The sequence below is a fragment of the Vidua macroura genome, chromosome 10 (assembly GCF_024509145.1).
Source record: "Vidua macroura isolate BioBank_ID:100142 chromosome 10, ASM2450914v1, whole genome shotgun sequence".
NCBI classification, from domain to species: domain Eukaryota; kingdom Metazoa; phylum Chordata; class Aves; order Passeriformes; family Viduidae; genus Vidua; species Vidua macroura.
Window position 1 is genome coordinate 10,428,345 of NC_071580.1, and position 19,587 is coordinate 10,447,931.

Below are 19,587 nucleotides of genomic sequence, written 5' to 3' on the forward strand. Positions count from 1 at the left end.
ATGGTTGGGGTTTGAAGGAACCTTAAAGATCATCTTCCAGCCCTTCCCTGGGCAGGGTCACTTTCCTCTAGACCAGATTGTTCAAAGCCCCATCCAACCTGGACCCTCAACTAGAACTGCACAGTGGCCTTTTTTTTTGTAGTGGGTAGTTCATCTGCAGCACCCAATGCTGAAAAGAAGCACAATACAACCTTTAAGAGAAGAGTTGTGAAGCAGTTTAGTTCATTTTGAGAACTACTTTACACTTCCTAAAATCTTCAGCACTTCAAAATGGTCTTGAGATTTGCAGAAAAGATCACTTTCAGCAGTAGCTAATAATAAAAGGTTGAGAGGAAGAGTGACTTCTCTTAATAGCTTGTTCTTAAGACATCTCAATGACTCGTTTGATGAATCAGTGATGATTTTTTTTTACCTGAATCTCCTGGCAATTCACTTTACCTGTATGGCACGTAAATGGCATGGCTCATTGTAATTTTCTTTTCTTGTTTATTGAATTGTAGATTATTTTTCCCTCCCCAACAAAACCAAAATTAATTGGGTCTGCTTAAATCGAGATGAGGACAAGTCTCCCAGCTGGCAAGAATATGTTTGTATGGTTGGAGAGATGTCACTGCTACAGAGAAAAATGGCTTGGTAGTAGTTTTTCAAATCGCTGTTCATATCGACGTTCATTTTAAGGGCATTTTCCCTTGAGTTGTCATTCAGTCCCAAGGTACTGAAGACAAACTCAAACAAGCCTATCCAAAAGTCAGCCTCTCAGAAATCTTAGGAACTATCCGGCTTTGGGTCTCTGTTCCTGAGCCAGTAGAAGAGGAAGCTGGCTTTTGGTTTAGGCAGAACAGGCCAAAACCAGATTTGTTTGCATTTGTGCACCAAGTTTTGTTTTGTTTTGTTTTCTTCTGGAATAGCAGCTGTATATATAATGTAATGTGGGAAAAGATTAAGTAAACCCCTTTCAGAAAAGCTTTAACAGACATTTGGCAAAAAAGTAAGAAAAAGATTATTTTTTCATTGTTTCCTCAGAGCTCAGCAAACCATTCTTTTGAGTCAAGGTGAATTGTTGATGTGTTTGCAGGACTAAATAACTGTTTCTAAGATTCAGATAAATAGTCTGTAGGCTTCCAGATGCTGACAGGAGGAGAAGTAAATACTTAGCTTTGGAAATGTGCAGATCACTTGCTCATATCCCCTGCCCTTGAAGGACTTCTGTTGTTGTTTGTTGATGTTTCAGTAGCACGAGGAAGGCCTCAGTTTGGAGCAGTTCTCTGTTGGCCAGCTCTGTGACAGCAGCCCATGACTGTCACTGAGGTGAGCCACAGTCCCAGCAGGTGGATGGGAAGAGCCAGGGGACAAAGGAGAGAGGGTGAAAATGGAGTTTCTGTCAGTGTTTCAGTACAGCTGAAGTGCAAGACTGACGTTCATTAGCAGTGGTGAATGGTAATGCTGTGCTTGCTTCCAGTCTGCTCCTAAGAGTGTTGAGTATTTCTGTGCCTGCTGGAGAGGAGCTGGGGAAAGGAGAAGCATTTTACCTGTAACTCCATCTGGAGAGAGTGGCTGAACCAGGGGGAGGAAATCCTGACCCTTCAGTTCTGTGGGATGATAAGAAATTAATTCATAATCCGTAGGCAGATTCAGAAATTTTAATCATCTACCTAGCTGCTGTTTTCTTATTTTTGAGTCAGAAGTTGGAGAATACCAGCATCCCTGAGTTGGATTTCTATCTTTATACATCCAGTCACTTCAATTTTAAGTACAACATCTTGTGCATGTTCAGGTGCTTGCCCCACATGGTGACACTTTGAATTGTAAAAATCAAAATTAAACCTAACTTCCATTTTCCAGAAGAATGGTGCAGTTCCCACTGAAGATCATGCTGTCCTGAACTCTCTCACAGCTCCTGCTTGATGACATTCTTCCTTCTGTCATGAACTAAAGGATGGTGCTGAGTACCCATCCAGAGATAGCCATGTTTCAGTGGCAGATGAAATTATTCCTGGCTCTATGAGTTTGTAAAACACTTTGGGATCTTCTAGAATGGAAAGTGTTGTTGTTTGTTTGTCTGAGGCAGTATTTTCACCATGTTTTATTTCAATTGCTCCTGTTATATGTGTTGATTTTCATTATGTCTTCAGATAAGGTTCATATGAAATGAGCTTCTGTTTTGTTTTCTCACCAGAGGAGTGATTCCTATTCAAATTGAAATGTTGTATTGCTCTAAGCCAACCTTCTCCCCATGCGCTAATGCGAGGAGAGGGAGAAACAGGCGTGGACCAAGCAGGATTATTTTTCTCCTACTGCATTTAGAAACTTTCCAAATGGCTTTTCAGGAAGACTCGTGGACTTGCCTCACATGGGAGAATCCTGGTCATGTATGTTTTAAGAATATCAGATGAGCTTGAATCTCCTCAGTTGTCTCTTAATGCTGCAGACCCACATGCTACTAGCATTGTTCTCCCAAAAAAGCCCAAAAAGATAATTTATGATCCCTTTTAAGTTGAGGATTTCTTTTTTTTTGGATGGTCCTATATTTTCTCTTTATTCATAACATTGGTTTTAAGAAAGTTACTGGCACTAGTTTTAGGGCAGTGACTCCGCAGGTACCTTCTGCAGCATGGCCAAAGCCATCAGCTCATGGTCTCTGCTCCTGCCTGATGCTTTCTCCAAGGGAGCTGGTTGCCATCTACAGGAGAGGAAGACTGCACAGAGTAGCAGATGCCTCTGTTCTGGTTAGAACTGGATAGCCCAGTGCAAACTTCCTCGAGAAGTTTTACCACAGGCACTCAAAAAATGGAGAGAAGAGACGCTGAGGGTGTGTATTCAGGGTTGTGTTGCTCTGTCACCTGCAGCTCAAAGTGAATGTCATTGTAGATCTTGTGGAGCCTGGTGCCCATCCAATAAGCACTCAGACTGAGATAATAGTGTATTTAATGGAAATCAATAAAATGTGTGTGAATATTATCACCTTAGTTAATGTGACCTAGCTGAGCCTACTCAAGAGGATATTTACTGTGTTTTAAACTTAAAACACAGTTCAGTCTATTTCTTTTCTTGGTCCTTCCAAGCTGTGCTTGGGCCGGTGAAATGATCCTTCCCCATTCACCCTTTTAATTTTCACAGAGTTTGTGAAACTATTTGAACATTCCCAAGGTGCTATCAGGTTTTGAGATAAATGAGGAGATATTGATACTTTTTTAAAGTAGCATCAGAGGATCTGCTGAGCCTTGGAGGATCTGCTGCCTTGAATAGAATACTGGTGACCGTGTCCTCTGTGCTGCTGTGACAATTACACCAACAGGCTGAGGGCATTGCGAGGGTCGACAATAAGAAAGTTTTTTATGAGAAGAAAGAAGTTTTTATGAGAAAGTTTTTCCAGGGAGGAAAAACGAGAAGAAGCTGTGACAGATCTTCATAGCTGATGGTAGGTTCATTCACCACAGGAGAGCTGGTGAGACAACTGTGAGACCTTGGTTACATGTCACCTAAATACTTTCTGACTTAGGAGCATTTGAGCTGGAATCACTTGCAATTAGCATGGGCTTGGCAGAAAGTGGCACTGCTGCTGTTTGTGCAGAAACTGCTTGCACAGTCCAGTTGTGCCAGGGGGAAAACTGCTGTTAGTGATTAGCGCAGGGGTAGTCTTGAGGTGGTGTCTGTGCTGTGGCTGTTCTTAGAGCAGCTGATGTCCTTGATGGCACAGCAGCAACTCTACAACCAGCAGCACAGCTGTCTGTCACCTGTACCCAGTCTGTCATGCAAACATTATGTTCTTTAACCTATTTGTCATCATAGCCACACATTTTTTAGGCAGCTATTGGTGTCTGGGAGCTTTTAACTGCATTGCTTGTGAGAACCTAGGGTTGCACGTGGTCCAGGGAGATGTGACCATGGCTCTGCTCTTCACAGTCTGCTTTGAGGCAGTTTCCTCAGCTGGCTGTGGTCAGGCTGAGGTGGAGTGCAACCTGTTGTAGGCTCAAATGACCCAGCTGGGAACAATTGCCCAACTGACACAATAAATTATATCTAACTCTGTTAAATTGAGTAAATAATGAGGACCACAGGGCACCTGCTGATCTCCATAATCTGTGCTGCTAGAGGTTGGGCAGTCTCCTGCCTGCCTGATGGAGCCTTGGAGCTTGTGAGTGGGTGGTGTGGGAACTGGGGACAACTGAGGATTTGTACAGGGATGCAGAGTTGCTCCTTGGGGCAGAACAAGAAATGTATGATTCTTGGCCCTAGAATGAAGAAAGATGCTGTGGACTTGTTGCAACCTGTGCAGTCTGTGAATGTTTTCTTCTTGTCAGATGCTGCTGTCACATAAGTTATTTTCTTGCCAAAGGGCAGGGAATGAACTAGTGAAATGGGAGAGAGGGTTGAGTGTTATAGAAATCAGTGCACTAAATGTACAATTCTTTACTTTCTGCTTTTGCAGTGTTTATTTGCCTAGAGGATTTGGGGGGGGCAAAAGGGATGGTGGTGTAGGACGTGCATCTGTCTCATCCAGGAGAAGGCGTGTGTTCAGATGAGAAAGCATTATGCATACAATGCCTGAAATCAGCCCTTAAAATAGCACACTCCACATCTTAGTAAGGTATTGAATATATCTGGATAAGAAACAGTCTGATTGAAGTATTGAGCTTATTGTAGTGTGTCTGCTGTGACTCATCAGGAAATTGAAAGTCTTGGGACAAAACTCACCCCCCTTTTTGGGAGAGACGGGAATTAGTCTTAGATGGGAGGTAATTAATTGTTCTGTGATTGCCGTAAATAGGTACTGAACAACAAGTTTGTACTGAAATATTTATATCCCAAGCCCTGTCTTGTGAGCCCAGCTATCCAGAGTCTCCATCAGACAGAGACAGTGAAAAAGAAAGTTCTTTGGAATGAGCAGTGCTTCCACCTACGTGCGTTTAAGCGAGACTGGTTGGAGGTGAGCTGGTAGGCTGCATGCTGTAATAAGCCATTTACGAGGATAATGGCTGTAGGCTACAAATGCTGTTTCTACTTAGTCTGTCTATTCAATGCAAACATTAAAAAAGAAAAAGCTCTCTCCCTCAGTAAAGTCTATAATACTCTTAATCCCCACTGTACTCCATGAATATTAATTCAGCCAACGTCGTAACACCCCATGGAGGCAGATGATGCATGTGCAGCCTTTTTCATCCACTGAGAAACTGAGGCAGTGGGAAGGACTTTAGGCTTCTGGTTTTGGACTGGGGCAAAATCCTGGGCAACAGCCTGGCTTGATGGTGAGTAGGCACCTGCTGGCTGGCCCTTGGTGGGAGCATGGGAATTACGATTTTCAGGGTCTGATCCCATAAATTTAGGGTTTCATTTGGAGAGATTTGCTGCCTGCTGTTTCAGGTAGTGCTGCCCTACTTGTGGAGTCACAGAGGGTACATTGGCACAGCTGGCAGAAGTGGATTGTGAGGGTAAGAGTATGTGCAGGAATATCTCTAATTTACTGAGTAGCTATAGCCATTATGTATCTGTCTGACTGCAGGATATTGCTGAGAATCCAGATGTTGAGAAAAGAAGCAAGGGAATCAAGATGATCAAATACCTGTTTAAAAAAAAACAGTGCCCAAGGACAAGGAGCTTGATGGCTTTGTGTTTGTCTGCAGTGAAGTCATGGCAACAGAGAACTCATTTAGCAAAATTAACTGTTTCTCTATCTTACCAAAAAAAAAAATCAAATTAAAATGATGCAAGGGAACATCCTTTTATCTCAACCAAATGAATCCATTTGTGCCAAAACAAAGGAGTCATCCTGGGGAGTTTGCTCCAGAGAGCGCATATTTTATTGGTACAGAATGTAACAGTTATCCCAAAGCCATAACTGTAAAAGCGTGGTGCCTTAGGCGAGCACTTTCAGTAACAGGAAAACCAAACTTAGGTTCCTGCACCTGCATGGTGTTGAAATAGAAGCATGATTTTAAGCTTTTGGTTGTTTGGGATTTCATCTCAGTTAAGATCTGGATGCAGCTTTCAGGACTATAATTTCTTGGAAGCTCCTTATGGGTAATGCTTAGTTTTGAAATTATCTGGGGACAAAATGCTGATGCTTCATTGGCTTGGGTGCGCCCAAATACTTTTAAAAAACCTGTTGCCTCTAGGTCCCTTTGACTTACATTAGACCATAGGTCTCTTTGTGCCCAAGACTCGTTTTAATCTCCTAATTTAAGTACTATTTGAAATAATTCTCACACAAGCCCCAGAGGTGACTCTTTGTGCTACTTCTGTTTTGACATTAACTGCCCATCTCCAGGCACAGACCACTCTGTGAAACAGCACAAGAGGTGAACCACACAGTGACTGCATTGGTAGGCACAAAAGTTCATTTTACATCACTGAGAATCTCATATTTGGAATTCAGAAATTGTTCATCTTGGTAATGAGCAGGGGCAAGCTCCAGGGAAAATATCACGAACTCAGATGTGTTGCTGGAGGCGCCTGGAAAGTGGTGTTTCTCTTAAGCAGTGTTTTCCAACCAGATTTTACTTTGTGGCTCTCTGGGAGATGGTTTTAGGCAACACCTTATGGTTTCCCTGAAAGTGTCTGACAGCAGAGAAGCAGAGTCTTTATCTGTATGAAGGAGTGCAACAGTTTGGGGGAGATTTTAAGGATGATTCAACTTTGAGATGGCTTCTGTCAAAAATGTTGGGTAAGCTTCAGACTAATTGGAAACTTCCCCTTTCATTGAAATCACAGAATCACAGAATATTTTGATTTGGAAGGGACCCACAAGGCTCATTGAGTCCAAATCTTAAGTCAGTGCTCACCAGGTGAATGTAAATTGCTTTCCATTGGTTCTCATACCTGATTGACACTGATGCCTTTCTCCTGCAGCTTTAACGTTGGTTTAATGAAAGAAAAGTGAATACTGAATGTATGGAAGGAGTTCTGATCAGTGAAGGAAAGCCAAATCGTTGTATATCTAGGTAGATAACTCAGATGTTATTTTGGAGGTGATCCATGTCAAAGTCAGTGTTTAAGGGTTCGTTTTGGAAAGCATCCCTTTCAGAAGGGACCTCATGTGAATAGTGGAGCTCTTCACATTGCTGGATCACACTTATCAGATGGGTTACATAAGCTGGCTGGAGGTGGTTGACACTTCCAAACTCAGCCTCAGTCAGCTGTATTTGCAGTTGTGGCCTGTTTCTTTCCACTTGTTTTCTCATCCCCAAGCCTGGACATAGTCCTTGGTTTAGCTGTTAACAGTGTGGGAGCAGAAGATCCAGGCTGAAGCAGCCTCCTGGCACAGCCATTCCTGTGGGCTATCAGGAGAGGGGAGTACAATGGGGTGGGGGTGGCAGTGCAAAGCCCAGGTGGTTGCACATCAGATGTTGTCAGAGGCTTTTAACACATATCAGGCTTTCTTCAGTGAGGGATGAGATCCTCAAACCTGAATGTTCACAAGTGAGGCAGCCCCAGCCCTATGGGTTGTCCCAACACGCTTGGGGTGGATAAGCACAGCGGAAAAGCCCTAGGAACTGCTGCCAAACGACTGGCAAGATGCAGCCCACAGTGTCTGTTGTGTCTGAGATCTCTGTAAAGTCTCTCGCATCTTTCCTCAAGTTTAGTTTTCCAGTGGAGGCTGTTGCAGTAATGAGAATGTCTCCCATCTGCTCCTCACATGGCTTGGCACATTTAGCCAGAATATATATATTTTTATTATGGGGTTAGCCAGTGGTAACCATGACAATTAGACTTATCACGCAGCAGTTTTTTTCCCTCCTTGAGTCAGTTTGAAATGCTGACAATTAAATGGATACAGTACACTTTAGAGATCCATCAGTCTCTTTGTTGTCTTGACAACCAGAGTATATTTAGAAATGTAACAAGTACATGGAGTTCAATTGCACTTTTGCTAAAACATAGTTTTGTAGCTTGAGAATTTAATCTGTTGTTTGTAGATCCAGGTGCTTATTTGAGCTATGCCTGACTTTCTCTTTGGTCTCTCTGGGAAGCTCCAACACTGGCTGGTGGAAAGAAGGTCCTTGTCAAGCAGGGAGCAAACCTGCCCACTGTGTGTGGCATGGGCTTGGGTGAGGGGCTGGCAGCCACTTCCTACTTGGGTACTGGATGTGCTGGGTGTTCCTGTGGCTGTTGATCTGTAGTGCAAGAGGAGCGTGGGTGGTTGTTGTCCCAGATGTTGGTCTCTGCAGATCCAGCTCAGCAAACAGGGCTGGGGAGCCATGAGCAGCATGTCCAAGGACCTTCTCCAAGATGAGCTGCTGTCAGGGTTGAGTGGCACTTTGGTACAGGAGGACAGTGCCATGTTGCACGACACCGGCACACTGTGATGGCTCTTCTCCCGCCCCTGAGCTACCCAAGCTTTGGTTGCAACTCTTGGCCATGGAAGCAATAGCAAGGACTGTTTCTCAATATAATTTCTTCTGTTTTGTCTTTGATTTGGTGGGGGCATGTTTCTTTGATTTTAACAAAATACTACTACTAAATTTTTTTATTCCTTCCAGTTTGACTGGCAAAATTGAGTTCATCCTCTCCCCGCTGAGCTGGAATAGCAGTGTGTGGGCTAGCTGTCTGGAGCTATGGATTTTTAAGGCTGCATCCAGGACTAGAAGAGAAGGAGGGAATTACGATGGAGTGCACTTTGTTGAGCTCTAAATAAGCCTGTCTTCCAGCACCCCTGTGCACACACTGATGGTGGGTGTGTGTGGAGTGTCTGTGTTACTCCTTGCCCTTTCCCTTTTGAGCCAGGAGAGAGCTGTGGTTGGTGCAGGCACCTGTGTGGGTGTGACAGCCATACCTGCAAGTGTGGTGACGTGCCAGCCCAGAAGAGCAGCTGGGATGTGTGGCCCCCATCTGCTGCATCCCTATAGCCCAAAGGCTGTGAGATAGGGGCTGGCACCACAATGCCCTTGTTGCATTCTTAGCACAGGACCTGGTGGTGCCACTGCCTGGCCTGACACGCTAGCTTCAGATCCATGTTTGGACATGTGTGGATCAGAGTACTTCCCTGGCTTGAGTGATAAATGAATAAAATGAAAGTCAGATGAGGAAATATCTCAAATGTTCCCTGCTGCCCCTCCACCTGGCTGACCCAGAGTTGTCCTGGTCAGGGCTGTCCCTTCAGAAGGCTCACAGGCTGAGGGAGCTGCTAAAATGGACTTCTTTGTGGTGAGTTGTTGATGGCCTTTCATAATTGGCACATCCCATGGCAGGGCCTGGGATGTTTGTGTATTTTCTGTAAAACATGAAGCAAGACTCCTCCATTTCTCCCTGTCTTTGGCTTGGCTGTTAGTTGATTCTTAGCAATATAATTTAGTCAGGAGAATTGAAAAATCCCAAACAAAACAGAATTCTCCTTTATCAGCAAAGCTGTGTCAAAGCAGCAGTCTGAACAGGAGATGAGTTACAGCAGATGGAGTGGCCTTTTGCTGGAGGGAATCAGTTCATTTGGTGAGATGGTTTAAAGAAGACAATGATGTGTCCATGGCATGGGTATAGTGGTGTTCATCCCTGGGCAGAGATCTGTAAAACTGGTCAGGAGAACTGCTCTGTTCCTGGGGAGCACAGCCAGCACAGGTTTGCCACTGGGATGGTTTATTACCAGGAGATGAGGAAGGCTCCAGGGAGTGGAGTCCACCCTGAGGTCAGCTATTAGGGACAGTGACAGCCAGCGAAATGTATCTGTATTTCCTTGGCTGCACAACATTTTGTCTATGCACTATACCCAAAATATTAATAAGGCTCAGAAGGAGGACAGAATTTTGCTTGATTTTGCCTGATTTTGCTTCCTTCTTCCCTGTTTCTTTTTCATTCATTACCTATCAAATAATGTGGTTGATTTCTCAGTGTATATGCACAGCTTAGTTTAGTTTTTGTATTTTCTTTCTTCTCTCCATTTCACCAACTTCCCAATGAAAATCCCAAACCATAGTTATATTTCCATTCCAGCTCTGTTTGTGGACTGTTAACATGCTTTGTTCCAGTGTTTAATAGCTGCTGGGGTTTATTCCTAAAATATAACCACCAAAACCTAACAATCCTAATGACTATTCAAGAGTGCTTTAAACAAGTTATCCCAATCCATCTGACAAGGATAATGGTCTTCTGTTAGAAGATACTTAGCTGGAGGTTAGGTGAGCTGTAATGTTTATGGGTCTGCAGATCTGTAACCAGACAAACTCAGAATAACTCCTTGGATTTCAGTGGAGCTGTATTTGTTTATTACAGCTGAGGCTTAGGCAGTGCTTTAGATGCAAATTGCAACCTCTGTGAAGTTAAGTGGGGTTTTGATTTAATTTCTGGAAGCAGTAATGTCCGCAGAGAAGCGAAGAGCTGGGACCCACACAGCCTGAAGTCTGTAACTTTGGGTTGCTCCCTTTCACTTACTGTCAAGATCAGATTCCCTTGGCTGGGGCTACTAATTAAAATGCAGCTTCTCTTAAGCATCTCCTAAAGGCAGGCAAGAGAGAGTGGAAGTGCAGCCTATGCAGATTATGCATCTCTCTCTCCACATTTTGTAGAAAATGCCAGTGCTTGGGTGGTTCTCTCTGACTTGTGGTTGGGCTGTTGACCTGGAGCTTGTGCCCTCAGCTCCAAAAATGCAAAGGCTCTATGCTGAGTTATCTGGCTCTGATGTACAGAGAGCTGGGATCTCCTTCCCTCCAGCTTGTCTGTGGCCATGCAGCAGTCAGGAGACATGGACCACTGCTCATCACTCCACTGTGTGTGGCATAAGTGATTCACCATGCATTCATTTCTGGTCACATAAGGGGCATCAGTTTAAAGCAGACTTGAGACATAGGTTAGTGTTAGCTATTTGAAGTCTGAAGTCTGAAAGCAACATCAAACAGGGAGCAGAAAATGTATCATGCACAGAAAAATCTCTGGGATTTGCTTCTCCCTTTAAAAAATAATAGTAATAAATTCCAAACTGTTTGCATATGCTGTCTCCTCTGTGGTCAGGACACCTGTCTGCCTCTTTGCTGATACTTGATACAGGCTTACAGTGCTTGCAAAAATGTTAACGTGAATTTTTTGTCACGGCAAATATGAAAAGAATATCCAGTGTCTGTGTGGGCAGGTTCTCAGCAAATTTTTCTCTGCTTTTTGCACTTCGGTGTGGATCTGAAGCAACTGCTGAAATTCTGCTACCCTTCCTTCACCACACACCAGGAGGGCAAAGCTGCTGCCCTGCCAGACCTGGTTCTCCTGAGCAAGACAGCTGATGGTGGGGCTAATGAGTTTTATTAACTCATTAAACCTGGCTTCATTAAAAAAAATAATATATGCAACTGGCTAGAAGTGTCTCTCCTTCTCTTTAATGACTTTTGATCCTTGGCTGATCTCAGGAAAAGAGGCGTGAGGATGCAGTTAGGAGGAGCTGGGGGTCACCTGGTCACGCCAGGAGCATGGTGGGCAGGGAGACCAGGGGTATGCTGAGGTGGACCTTTCGCTAATCATCACTAGTACTTTTTAAACTTGCTCATTTCTTCTCCAGGACTGAGATTACAGGAAATAGAAAACATCAGAGTAAGCTCAGATATCAATAAACTGGAAGTATTAAAGACTGCTGGTTGAAAAAAAATCTTGTGGTAACTTGAAAAAAACTGTGTTTTCTCTTTAATTGGAGAATTGTCTTTGGAGGCACCTAGAAAGGAAACCAGGGCCAAAGGTGGAGGTAGGGTTTGGGCTGTCCCACCCTGACTTTTTTTTCACAATGGCTGTGTGTTTAATGCATCCCATGTCTGCTGTGGTGCTCCTTGATGCTCGCATGGCAAAGCCAGTGCTGTGGGAGTGACTCATGCTTGGCCTTGAGCGGTGGCTGAGGCTTGGGAAGAAGAGGCCCTTTAAGCTTGAGAGGCAGAAGGGCGTCTGGTCAGGCTTTGAAAGAGACTTTGTTACCTGCAGCCTTTACGTCAGTGCCTTTCACCAGCTCTGCAGTGATTTAAAACAAGTAGCTTCTCTTCCAAATAAACCTCAGCCACCTCCACACTTGCTCAGATGTAATCTGTGCTGCCAACGAGTGAAAAACCCCTATATGGGTCAAAACAGGGACAGACTGACACATGACTTGTGTCAGAGGGAAGAAAAAAAGGCTATGGTCTGCTCTGTACAGGAGGGCAGCTGGCCTTACATGCCCTTTTGGGGCTGTTTTCTTGGCGAGGCATTACAGCCAGCTTGATTTACTTTCTGCTTTTACAGTGAGCAAAACATTGATTCTGACCTTTCTGTTTGCACCCACAGAGGTCCCTTGGAAGAGCCTGTCTGTACGTCTGACTGTGGGTGCCTGACAGGGTTGCCTTGCTTCCAGGTGAGAAATGGATCAACTCCCAAGGCTTTTGCCAGCTGCTGAGTTTAGGGACAGTGGGAAGACCTCAATACCATGTTCAGTCCTTCAGCAGCTGATGGGCATTTCTCCAAAGCCTGGGGTGGTGGGATGCCAGCCTGCCCCAGGAAGCTTGAGGTGGTTTTACTGTTTCTGGGTCCAAGTTTGGAATTAGCAAACATGCAGGCCCTCCTGGAAATTGGGAGTGTTGCATGGGAACAGTTGGTTGGTCCTGTGGGTAGTGGTGCTTTGACCTCTTTTTTGAACAAAGCTTTCCTGCTTGTGGACCTGAACTCATTCCCCATCCATGACGTGGCTCTCTGCAGGCTGTGATGTTCCCAGCTGGTGATGGAGAGCTGGCTGTATTGTTAGCTGAATCTAACCGTGTTTCAGTGGACAAATAGAAATTAATGTGAGGAGCAAATTAATTAATTCATCAGAACTGCCAATTCTGTCAAATTCACTGGAGTTATTTAGCTGTGACTTAAGGCTCACTGTGTGAACCACCTCAAAGTATTATAGGAGTCCTTTGCTGGATTATGTGTAGGACATAAACTGCCCTTTGTGCCCATCCCATGATATAATGGTTTGCTTGCACAGCAGGACCAGTGTCAGGGCAGTGGGTCTGTCCTCAAGCCTCTCTCTGTTGTGCCACCCCAGGAGACAGAAAGGTCCTGGAGGTGCTGCAAAGCCATGGCAGTGGGGGGAAGGAAGCAGCTTGTGCAGCCCTGCTGAGAAGAGGAGAATGAGTGACCAGCTACCCTGGTGGTTTTCACCAGTGGAGCTTCTTTGTTTGCTGTGATGTTACCTGACTTTAGGACCATGAGTCGGGCCAAAATCAAGAACAGTGAATCTTCACTCTGTTGTGTCACTGAATTTAATTGTGCTCTCATTCTTCTCTTTTGATGCACAATGTACATCCCTACTTTCTGCCTTTACCCTCTTCTTGAGTCTAATTTTTGTGGTTTTTTGGGTTTTTTTGTGGGTAAATTATGTCTAGGTGGAGATGAGATTTCAGTATCCTGTTTACTGCAAACTGTTTGGGCCATTAATAAATGTTGACAGACAAAGACAGACCAGGGATTAATAAGCAGAGGACAGGAGATTAATAGTAAGAGCACAGAATCTGGTTCAAGGCCTGATCTTCCCAGTTGCTGGGCTATGGAAGATTAATGGTAGCTCTTCTGCTAGTCTCACTCTTTCTGTGGTAGCTTTCCTGACTAGGTTTAATAAAGCATCCCAGTGGGTTGCTATAAATATGAAATCTAGGAAGAAGCCCATTGTTAAATTAACTAAAGATGTCCTTATGTTAACTAAATGAGACAGTATTAGTTTTGCTTTCTAGTCAGCACTTGAGCAACAACATCAATGCATTTGTGAGTGGTGAAGTCAGATTTTCAAGTGCTTACAACTCCTCTCAAGACAAAAACATATCATAAAATGTATTTTGTGAAGCAAGCTGTGTCTGACAAATTGCTTTTTTACTGTGTCCTGTGCAAGAGATTGATTTCTCTTCCCTTGACTGGATTTTCAGCTTCATTTCTGTGAAAAATTGGGCTTTTGACCTGTTGCATCTGGTCTTGCATTAGGTTTAGTGTGAGATTAGATCATTGCAAGAAAACACTAGCTTTGCAAACAGCATTCCTGGTTAAATTTGTGGGAGAACTGTATAACATGGGACTGCATCACAGAAAGTTTTAATGTGATAGAAGGGTGTGTGCTGTTCAGGGTATCCTATATAGAAAGTCAGCTTCAAACTCTTTTCTTTTTAGGCTGGAACTGTTGATTTGAGCACTCCTGTAGTCTTTTGACCTCTGCCCTCGGGTATTTTCCACGGTCTCTGCAAAGATGACCCCCAGCCCTTGGTGCATAAGGTTATAGTGATATATAGGTATGTGTGTGGCTGTGTTGGGAAGGAAGCAGCTGTGTCCCTGTAACAATGAGTGTGATGCAGCTGAGACTAACATCAGAACTTCATGCAGCAATAGTTGAATTTCATTTCTGGGGAAGAAAGCCTATGCACTGCTTTGGTGGCCCTGCAAGAAAGCTTTTCCCCTCTTGTCTGCTCTTGCATACAGTGCCCTTGGCTTTTCAGAAGTTAATTGATTTGTCTATATTATGAGTCTCTCTTTAATTTTATTTGTGTAAAGAAGAACACACGCTAATCTTCCTCCAGAGAAATGTTTTGCGTTGCTCCTCTTTGAACGTTGGCCCTGTGTCTGCTGTTGCTTAATGAGTCTTTAACTACACAGCTATGGTTCCCACATGCTCCAGCCTTGACACACACATACTTGTACACCCACATGCCTGCTCCCAGCTGAACCGAGCCTGCCCGCTCCCCTCGCCCGCCCGCTGCTTTGGGATTTGTGTGCAAGGCAACACCTCCCTGAGAAACCCTGCGTGTGAGAGGGGCTTTATACTTACAGAGAGAGATAGACTAAGCCTCACATGAGCTGTCTTGGGTGTTGGAAGGGCTGTAACCTCTTTACCACCCTGTCCTCCCACCCCTGGCTTGTTTAAAGTGCATCTCCAGGAGCGTGGATTCCTGTGGGCTGCGCTGCCTGCGGCGAGGACCCGAGCGAGTGCCGAGCACTGAGCCCAGCACCCGATGCTGAATTACTGTCTGGAATGCCACTGGCTGCCAGATCCCTGATAGCTTGTTTTTAATGAAGATTCCTCCTGTAATTCCTAGAATATCTTGCAGTGCAAAAAAAAAATGAGCGGTGTGTGTATTTTGCTGTGGGCTGAATTTTTTCCTGCTCTTCACAGTTCCCTCCATGAACAGAGAGGAGGAGGAGGGGGAAGCAGCTGACTGCTTTTTTTTGTTGTTGTTTTTGTTTTTCTACTTGACTTCTGTGAAATATGTGGCGATCAATCGCTCGCGACTAACAAAATGTTTTTGTTTCTTTTTGCAAAAGCATATGGGAACTGCAGGAAAAGCATATGGGCGTTTTTAGGAAAACATATTGGTGAATGGACAAATTATAGCAGTGCCAATATGTTTTGGATGTCTGGCTAGACCACTACTACTGCCACACTTGCTGGCATGCAGACACATCCACAAGGTTTCCAGCGTGTGACGGGTGTGTGGCTGTTCCTGGGGAAAGGCAGGCTGGGCTGGATCAAGCCCCTGCTGAAACAGAGCTGTGATACATCTTTGGGGTGTGTGACAGCCTCATCATGTCCTGGGGTAGGCTCTGGGCTCATGTTTATGGCAGTGTATCCATTCTGTCAGGAGACAGAGCCCAGAGATCCACTTGCAGCTGGCTGCAAGCAATGATAATTTTTCTTTCCAAAGCAGTGGACTGCAGTCCTCATAACACCTGAGCTTCTTGCAAACAGCTAAGCAGCCTCTGGTTTTTCCTCTGCTGCTCTAGCAAGATCTTTGTGGTAGCTTGGGCTGTTATTTTTGATTTCCCCATCAAGTGGTTTGCTTTTCAGGAAATGCAGAACATTGGCAGTATTGTTTCTGGTCCCAGTCCTGTTTGCTCTGGTATTGGTGATCCAGAGAAAGGGATCCATAAGTAGGGAACTCTAAGGGGATTAAGTTGTCTAGGCTGGTGGACTCTGGTGGCTCACAGCATCCCTGCAGTGGGAGCTGCCCTGCTGTGGACCCCTGTCCATGATGTCCTGGATTGGTAGCTCTGATGGGTCAGCCCTTCCTGCCCACCCCAGCAGTGAGGGAGTACTGCCTCTCTCTGGGATGGGCATGGCTGGGCTGCAGAAGGGGGCCAAACACATGGCTGAAGACTGGGGGGATAAGCAAGATGCATATCTGGGCAGTCATTTGGACATTGTGTGGTTCATCTTGGTTATGAACTGGCACTCAGATATTCTGAGTGGTAATTCAGCACCTTTTAGTGCTCTCCCTCTTTGCCAGCTTCAGGATGATTTGCTAGTGAGTAATTTTACATTATTTAATGTAGCCACTTTCCTTATAGCTCTTTTGTTCTGTGAGACAATTCCTTATTTTATTATGCAAACAGTACATTAAGATCCTTGTGGGTCTAAGTTCCCAACAGTGCTTGAGATGACGGCAGAGAAGTAGGTTATTTCAGAAATCATGATTCTCTCCTCTAGAAGCTTTCTTGGAGTTCTGCTTTAACTGCTTTTGATATTATACGTGCTTAAAAAAAAAGGCTAAAAAAAATTCAGTACTTCCTAAATGTTATAGAGCTCAAAAAATACACTGTATGCCTTGTCACAATATTTAATACGGAGTGCTATTTACAGTAATGAATCAAAATGTCAGTTTTTAAAATATGAACTGTCAGAGTGTTCCTACTTCGCAGAAAACTTTGATATGACAGTTTGTTAATCATATGACTATTACATCAAATATGTCTAAGAGTACTTTTGCTCGACAAAGTCTTTTTTTATTCTTTTCCCCTCCCTTTTCCATGTTAATTCTGGCAGGGTTGTTTGACTGAATGCACTCTAATTAGAGGTCAGAAGAATCCAGAGCTGAATGCTTTTGTTTATGGACAGAAGGGATGTGTCATTGCCTGTTTTCTTGCTGGTCATGGTCACCTAATCTTAGGTACAGCCTGATTTGGATCACATCTCCCTTGTGAGCATGGTGGAGTGGTGCTGGTGCCTCTGGGGTAACTGCATTTGGGCAGCTGGACTAAAACTGTCTCTTGAGTAATAAAAAGCTTGCTTGTACTGTAGGATTTCTAATCCCTGCAGCTTTAGCATGAGAGCACAAATAAAATAAAGATCTCAAGGCTGCCTGTGCATCCTCAATGAACTGAAGGGCTGGTGGTGCAGGGCAGGGCTGGTGTTGCTTCTTGGGCACAAGGCAGGGGCCTGGGGATGCCAAGGTCCTCTCCCCAGTGCCTTTGATTATTCTGGACCCAGGTCAAGGAGTGGGTTTGGGCTCTGATTTCCCTTCCATTAATTTAGACCAGAATGTTTTGCTTTTTTTATTCTTTTGTTTGCTTATCTGCAAAATGAAAGTAATTAATTGATATTAGTTAACTCACAAGTCTCCTTAAAGCCGATTAGTCAAACAACTGCACTTCTGGTGAAGACAAGGGAGAGCTTATGTAGATAATCGTGCTTTAGAAAACAGCCTCTGGAAGGAGCAGTGGGCTCAGCATGCTGATGTGAGGACTGGAGGCCAGAGAGGAGTCCCAGGTGTAGCAGAGTCATGTACCTCTGCCCAGAATGTCTTTGTGCCACATTGCCTAAGGCTTCAGATGGATTCTTACTGCTTGTTAAAACTCTCAGTTACCATTGCGTAGGTCTTACAAGTGCAATAATTCTGAGTTGGAGTTGGCCCAGCACAGCTATGGGAATAGGAGGAGTCTAAAAAGGCAAAAGCTGTGTGTCAGCAGACCAGAAAAGAGAAGTGTGGGCAGTGTAAGACATTAAATCTTAGAATAAAAAAAATCATAGGCTTGGGTAGGAAGGGAACTTCGAAGACCCTTTAGTTTGAATCCCCCTGTGATGGGCAGAGACCCCTTCTACTAGATCAGGTTGTTCCAAGCCCTGTCCAACCTGGTTTTGAACACTTCCAGGAATCCAGGTGCATCCATAGTTTCTCTGGGCAATTCATTCTGGTGTCTTACCGTAAAAAAATTATTTCTCAGGCCAAATCTGATGGTCTTGATTGTGGGTATTTCTGGGGGCCTGATTAACTTGGAATTTCAGCTGGGCATGTCTGTTAAATAACAACCTCAACACTTGCACTGATGTTACTGAAGGGGTGATAAGGAGTTGTTTTCAGGGGTGTGGTCATGTATTTAAGTGCACTTTTGAACAGCACACCAGTGAGCTCGGGTGTGGAAGGCCCAGGTAAAGCCACTGCACACATCTGATGTGCTGAGGCCCACTGGGTCTCACCACTGGAAGGAAATTTGGGAAGGTGAAGGCAGCGCTGTAGCATTTGTCACATTCATATCCTTCTGATGGAGGAGGTGAGGAAAAAAGAGGGGAAGAAAGGAGGGGAAGGAGGTGCTGGTGGGTGAGGTGGTGACAGCAGGAGAGGTTTTGCTGGTGGTGGTGCCCTGTGTGGACCACCAGGAAGCCTGAGAGAAGGTGTTGGGTGAGCCAGTCCCAAAAGGGCTCTTAGACAAACAGAGGGGTGCATAGGGGCTGCCAGCAGCAAGGGCCACTGGCAAGGCATGTGTGGAGGCATCCCTTTCCAAACCATGTCTTTGTCACCTTCATCGGGCCAGTGCCGCTGCGTTTCCTCATCCCACAGAGGAGCGTTGATTATTACTCAGTTTTCATTTTAGACAAATCACATCTTAGTGCGACGATTTTTCTTTTATTATCGTTAGTGGAATGGGTGGAAAAGGAGCTCTAGCAGATGTATGATTAGCAGGGCATGAAATTAAAAATGTTTGTGTACAAGGAAAAGGTTGTTTACTACCAAATTCCTCATTTGAAAATGAAGTGATACTAAGACTGGCAGTGCGATTCTGCAGCATCCCCCCAGTCCTTTTCTGTCCCTCCCTCAGCAGCGTTGGCTGAAAAGTAACAATATTTTTAATGTTACTTTTATTAAAAAAATAATAACACAACTGAAAAGTCAGTACCTGCCTTTGGAGGCAGATTATTTAAAGAGGTTTTTCTTGTGCTCTGGCACTGATGGAGTCAATTCAAGAAAATATTTTGACTGATGTTTAAGCCCCACTGATTAGGCCAAATTGAATATTTTATATCAAAATTCATTTGGGTGGAAAATAAGGTTCTGATTGAATAATTCTGAGTGTGGGCATGTACCTGGGTGAATAGCATGTATTGCCAAAATGTTGAAAAATTCATATTTGGAGCTGCTGCAGCATATGCAGAAGGGTGCAGATTAGAATGTAGTACTCAGTTCTTCCCCTGTTTTGTGGGTCAGACTTGTAGTGGCTTTGCACAGGAATGGTTTCAGGCTCTGGTAGAAAGCCATCAGCTCTTAGATTTTTGTCTTAGAAGTGTGGGGGTTTATCCCTGTAGAAAATATCTATGCTTCACCCCACCCTCCCCATAATAAGGAAATTTTTAGTTTGAGAAAATGATCTTTTTTCTTAGGAGCTTTGCCTGCGATGCACAATTCTCAAGCACAGCTGATCTTCCTTGATTTTTTAAAATTATCACAGAATCATAGAATATGCTGAGTTGGAAGGGTGGATCAGGATCATCAGGTCCAAGTCCTGGCCCTGCACAGGACACCCCAAGAATCCCACCATGTGCCTGAGAGTGAATTTGAAAAGAACGAGTTTAAGAAGTGTGCATCAGAAACATTTCATTTGTGTAGTTCTGCTGATATAAGCCCAGTCCTACCTAGGACTGAA

General features: G+C 44.3%; 1 protein-coding gene across 6 annotated transcripts in view; it reads left to right on the top strand.

The window, feature by feature from the left end:
• LPP (LIM domain containing preferred translocation partner in lipoma) overlaps nucleotides 1-19,587 on the top strand; it is a 322,361-nt gene that overhangs the window by 82,615 nt on the left and 220,159 nt on the right. For 5 of the 6 annotated variants that reach the window (XM_053985940.1, XM_053985939.1, XM_053985937.1 and 2 more), the window contains one exon: nucleotides 12,217-12,283. The exons of the other annotated variant lie outside the window; for it this stretch is intronic. The gene's annotated coding sequence lies outside the window, so the exon portion shown is untranslated. The remainder of the gene's footprint in view (nucleotides 1-12,216; nucleotides 12,284-19,587) is intronic. 6 annotated transcript variants of the gene reach the window in all.